Source organism: Zootoca vivipara, chromosome 17, assembly GCF_963506605.1.
Source record: "Zootoca vivipara chromosome 17, rZooViv1.1, whole genome shotgun sequence".
NCBI lineage: Eukaryota > Metazoa > Chordata > Lepidosauria > Squamata > Lacertidae > Zootoca > Zootoca vivipara.
The window spans coordinates 32840058-32846493 of NC_083292.1; positions in this window are offsets into that span (position 1 = coordinate 32840058).

Below are 6436 nucleotides of genomic sequence, written 5' to 3' on the forward strand. Positions count from 1 at the left end.
GCAGTTTTTTCACCCTTCATGGAGAGATCCTTTCATTTTATTGCAGCAGAATGTGCACACCCACCCAACAGATGACTCCCCCCCCCCAAAAAAAAAGATGGAAAGGAATGCAACCCACAACCCCCACAAAAATGTTTCTCACCCCCTGAGAGGCACAGAGTTGCTAGAAGCCCTACCAAGCAACATAATGAAAAAGGTTGTGTTTAATACAAGCCGTCTAAAACCTAGCATGTAAAAAATAATATTAAATTCTGAGAAGTGTTTTCCTTCTTTGCCTCTTCTCTTCTTCTGCAAAAAAGAAAAAGAAAAAACTTTTACCAGGACACGGGTTTAGTCAATTCAGACCACATTTGGGTTGTTGAAACGTACTTCTGCATAACTGAAATGGAATGAAAAGAGAAGGGTCAAGGACAGCCTCGCAAAGGAGACTGAGCTGCTTTGCTTTTCAGTTTTACTGTGCCTGTTTCTTAAATGAAAATGAAAAGCACTCTTTCTGCCATTCCTTTCTCTCCTTCAGCCACTTCTCTCCCAGCCTTTTTCCCCTCCCTCTCTTTCTGTCACCCCTAGGGCCACTAGTTGCCCAACCCTGGCCTAATGTCTAGCCTAATTAATCAGGTATGCCTCATTCATCTATTAATTCTTTTAAAAATAATTTAATATAACCCCTTAATAAATTAAAAACGGTAACCTCATTAATAGTAATAATACTGTGCAAATATCATTTCATGTTTTCCAAAGGCGGACTGCCCAAAGGCTTTGGGCTGATCATTTAAGCCATCCACCCAAACAAGAAGCAATATATCTTTAAAAAAAGAAAAGTGGGTGTCAGTTCCCTGAGGGATCTTCCTCCTAAGTATAAGCCTTGCTTTTTGCTTTGCATCCCCTGCAAGGAAGAAAGCGAAACAAGGGGGAAAGTTCAGCTATGTTGCCTTGCATAATAGCCGGCTGTAAAGGAAAGGTATTACAAATGCCATCACCCCTGGCACAGTGCTTTCTGGAGAGCGAGATCAAGGCTGGAATAGTCAAGAGGAGGATGGCAAAACAAGGGACTCAAAAATGTACAGTAGTCCAGGACTGCACTTTGTTATAAAATCATATTGGGGGGGTTGCAGGACACCATTATTAATGAACAGAGAGGGGTAACCACAGCTTGACAGCTACGGCTACCCAGAGTCCTTCGCACCACCATTTCGCCGCCACAGCTTGGCTCTCCTTCCCTCCAGAGACCCGCACCCCCTCCGCAGGGATTAACATATTCAAACACCTCCTAAAATCCAACATAAACTCTGCATTTCCCCTTCGCCTAAGGACAAGCATATGCAACCCTCGCCTAGACAATTATCACAGACAATTATCATAAACTCCACCAAGTAACGCAGCCCATTTTTATACAGCCTTACCATTTTATACAAACCTTATACAAACTTGCTATGAACTTTTACCTTCTCGTGATTATATGCTTGCTTCTTGTGATTATATGTCTGCTGGCCTTATGTGCCTTAAATGTGAGAAACCCCTTATATCCCTTGAAAGGCGTCCCTCCCTATATGCCTAAGAACCTAACCACAACCTCAGTATTACTCTTGATTAACTAGACTAGTGTTCCTCTGTATTAGAAAATAGGTTTGTTAGTATCTCTTTGTATTAGAAAATCACTGTTTTATATTTTAGAACTGTATACGTCAGGATGTATTAGAAATGTTTTCCATACTTATTTTCTGTGCAACCCTTCTCTGACCCCAAGCCCCCCTGAAACCTCCCCATCACCGTCCCATACCCAACGAAGGAAGACACGGACAATAGAAAGATTAGCTTGACAACTTTATTCAAATTAAACATGCCATAGTCCATCTTTCCGCGGCCTCAAGGAAAACACCTGCCAAAATTACCTCATGGAAATCGTCAGGAAATCGCTCCACTCCTGCGCCCATCTCGAAGGATTGCCCACTTGTCAAAACAAAGGGGAGTACCATCAACGACAGGAGAAGAGAGATTGACATCTCTCCATCTGAAAGGAAAAGTCATCTCCGCACCCAGCTAATCCGATCTCCCACCCACCGCCCTTGTCTCCCCCTCCCTCGCAGTCCAGAGATTTCCATGCAGGAACAGGAGGGTATATAGGGGGTCCTTACCATTTCCCGGGGTTCCTTCCTTCTTTCCAGAGGCAGGGACCCTACAGCTGTAGCTTTGCATTCTGCAATAAAGGGATCAGTTTGTTTTTCCTGACAGCATCGTGTGGTCTCTGTCATTTTCCCGGCGGAGCTGAACTTAGTGCAAATTTTGGAGCTTCCGACCCGCGTCTGTCCTTCTTAAAAGGCAACGCATTTTGGGGTACATTTTTCATAACAATATGGCGAGCCAGGGCAGGAGACTCCGTTTAGCCGTACTCTTGGGGCGCCGTGGTTGGGGAGCCCAAGCGCACCCAGCCATTTGCAGGGGGGATCCCCTTCCCCGACTGTCCCTGGAGTTCTGGCCTAACTGGGATCCTTAGCGGGACCACACAGGGAAAACAAACAGGATCCAGACGGCCGTGGGGGTTGTTTTCCAAGATTTTCTTCTCCTGTTGTCGCGAGGTGATCAAGCTTCAGGAAAAGAAGGCAGCGCGCTGCGACGTGAGTATCAATAGGGAAATTGGCTTTTCGGGGTGGGAATTGTCACAGCAATCAAACTCTTTCCTATTTTTCATAGCCAAAAAGCCCAAAGCCCGTCGGAGTCTGCCCAGGCTGGAGGTTTTGCGGCTGCCCTTTTCCTCCCCAAGGCTTGTTGTCCGTCGGAGTTTTGCCCAGATAGCGAGCCTTGGCAACTCTTCCTTCTCTCGCTTAGCTATCCCGGGTGAAGACGCCCCTCTGCCATGGCGACCTTTTGTTAGGTATGACCCATGACCAGAGATTGCAAGTGCGCCCGTTCCCTTTTCCTACTTTGCATTCCTCAGGTCCGATCTGGCATTGCGTAGGCAAGCGTTCAGTAGGACCTGAGTCTAGAGAGCAAGAGGCAGGGAGATTGCTGTGGCACTATTAAATTGTGGGGGGGAATAAGAGTCCTCCTCGGAGTGTGTCCACTTTCCTAGAACGTTTTCCTAAGGAGACTTTCCAAACCCCATTTTCCCTTAGAGAGCCCTTTAGCAAACCTTCCCAAGCCCACTTTCCTATCGGAGTCTGTCCACTTTCCTTAGACGTGCCCCAGGTTCCCCAGGAATCCCCAGAACCCCGAGAGACCCCCCCCCACAGCCCCGTCGGAGACTGCCCAGGGCTAGAACTTGCGCAAGTGCCCCTTCGGAGACTGACCAGGGCAAAAATGGGTGCACCCCTGTCCAAAGAGACAACTCTGCAGGCTTCAGGGGAGAAATAAGCCCAAGGAGAGCTTACTTCCCGTCTGAACTCTGATAGACGCCTCCAATTGTATTTAAGAAATGTTTCAGGGTCTAAAAAAACAAAAGAAAAAACCAAAACAAAATGCAAGCTTGCTTAAACAATTTTTATGTAAGGGCTTGATCAACCCAAAAAAACATGGCAAATATTAAAAAGAGTGGACGTAGTGTGTAAAGGTTTATTTTAAAGAGGCTGTAGAAGGCCATTTTTTCCTCTCCAAAAGTAAAAAGAGGGGCAGGATGAAGGAAAATAAAGAGTTGTAACTTTGAAAATGCTTGCTCAATGCTTTGAAAATATTTCGAAACTTGAAAATGTTCACTTCATAAACTCCAGCTATAAGTGGATAAGAGATGTACTCAATGTTTAGAAATGTTATGGGGTTGTGTATAAATTGGCCACAACATCCATAGACTGCCTTCTTAAGTGTGCATAGTTAAAATTGCCAACTTGTTTTAAATTTCTAGTATAAAGAAACAATGTTGAACCAATCAATCTTAAACATGATAAATATGAGAATGAGGTGTGCAAATGTTGTTATTGAGAGAGGCTCCAAAGGGGAGTCTTTCTCCAAGTGACTAGATGAATATTGACTAAAGGAAAATTGAACAGCTATTCCAATAAAGGTGATTTGTTTGTCAAAAGTAGAGCTTCCATAGCCAGGAATTGTCTATCTGAGTCTAGTTTTAACTTCAATTGTGTTGGACAGAAGGGTTATTGTTGGGCTCCCCATATCAGTCTCTTAAGGAAAAAACTCGTCTGCTAAAGGGTTCTGTATAAAGTTGGTATTTTCATTCAAATCTTGTGAATCCTGTATCTTAGAGGGTTAGACTAAATGACCTCAGGGTCCCTTCTAACCCCCATTTTAGAGCTATGTGAAAGGCAATGTGTCTGATGTGGTGATGGGTTGAAATTCAGCCCAGCTCTGCTTTCTGGCAAGGAAAGATTATTGGTTTTCAGAGTTGGAACAAGAGTGTCATTGTTGTTTTTATGGAGCGATTATATAAGTTTTTATCACTTTGTCTATTAAGGTTTAAAGTTTAAGCACATATGAAAGTCTTGAACATTTCCCAATCTTTATCCAATCTTAAGGTTTGCAAAAGGCTTCTATATAACGTTGGTACTTTTAATCTTCCCCTTCCTTATTTTTCCCTTAGTACACACGTGTGCTTCCGTGATAGGGCATAGCCCGTGTTTCCTTCCCAGTCAGGCATCTGTACTCAAATGTATGTGTATCCTAAGGGCGGTGATAGTGTTGAGATCCCCATATTTCAGAAGGGGTGGACTAGATTACTCAAGCACTGAAAAGTGAGTTTAAACTCTGGTGGCTTAGTGAAATGGCCTGAATTCAGTCAAGCTTTACTCTTTGGTGGAGAAGGATGGAAAGACAGATTTTTAAAGTTTGGCATGAAGAGTTTGAGGTGCCACTTAGAAAGAGGTAGAGATGGTATATCATACATTGGAAATGAATGTCTGGTTTTTTTTCCCCCCCACCATATTGTCGGCTATTTTTTAACTGCAAAACTCCAGCCAACAGTTCAAGCACATACAAATTCATAATCAAGCAGAATGAGCCTTGACCATCCCTGTAAATAAAGGCCAGAAGAATTAGTCTGGAAGATGGTGAGGCCGAGATGAGTAAGAATGTTGAATATCATTAAGTCTGCTCTGGCCATATTACCCATAGATAAGGGGGCAGAGAATTTAGTCTGCCATGGCTGTAATAAATTAATTAAAAACAAACGAAAACATTTGCAATTACGAATTCACCCCGACCCCTGTAGATAAAGGGGGCAAATCAAGATTTATTTTGCCTGGGGTATGAGATGTTTATATAGTACAGTAAACATGGCTAATTAGTGCCATGACTTCATTAAGGAGTTTAATTTGACCAAACTTTTATTGCAGCTTTCTTGTGAAAGTATTGGGTTGGGTTGTCTGTGAAAATATTGGGTTGTCTGGATGTTGAAGTTTTATATATTTAAAGTTTAAGATTTATAAGTCTGCTTCCAAAGCAGCAAGGAACAGGAAATAAGAGGTGTCAGAAATATCTCAGGATACAAAAGCTATAGAAATGGATTTAAACTGACCAAAGAATTTAATTTGACCACTTTTGTTGCTGGTTTGGTGGAAGTGTAAATTGTTGGGTTTCTGTGTAAAATCTAACCTATTCACCCTTCCCTTCCTCTATTCAAATGGTAATTTAGCCAACACCAGCAACACTTTCAAGTGGTACAATGGATTTCTGAATCATGAACTTTGTACATGCACAGAGGCTATGCCAGCTTGAAGAGAAAAATAGAGAGAAAAAGGAGGTTAAAAACAAAACAAAACAAAAACAGCAACCAAATGCTGAAGGGCCTGTGCCATGCAGGGGAAAATTTGTTTAAATTTCCTTATGTGTCTTTGACTCCAGGGGGTCACTTGAGAAAACAAAAGGGTCAAGTGTTGGACCATCATTCCAAATCTAATATGCAAAATTCTTTCCAGAGGTAAATATCTCAGCACTCCCACTTTGAGTTCATCGGTTGAGTACTTTCATCGCTTGAGTACTTTTTGTTGTTGTTTGTTTCCCCTTTCAACAGGATACTGATTGTGATTTTAGTCAAGGGCTTAGAAAAAACTCCAGACTATGCAAACCAAGGGTCTGCTCCCCCTTTCCAATGGGTATTCAGGAAGCACCTTCAGATACTTATCTCGCATTTGCATTTCACCCCAAGCATTAACTCCTGCATAACCTCCCCCCTTGCAAAGTTCCAACCTAACATGCAAAAATTATTCTCACAGCTTTCCCAGGAAGAACATTTCTAAAGGATATGTGAACCTTTAAGAAGACTAAACTCCAGTAACAAGTGTTTATTTTTTCCTTTCTCCCACAGCAAAAAAAAAAAAGGGGGGGGAGTGAAGAGATACAAACAGTAATTTCCTTTTTCCTCTTTTATTATTTCTCTTTGGCTTTGACGCTTCTCTTTAGCTTACAAATAATCTGCTTCCATTTATTAAATCAGTTTTTCCATTATGTCTATGAAATTAATCTAACCATATTTGTACAACTTTAGATTGCTACTCTT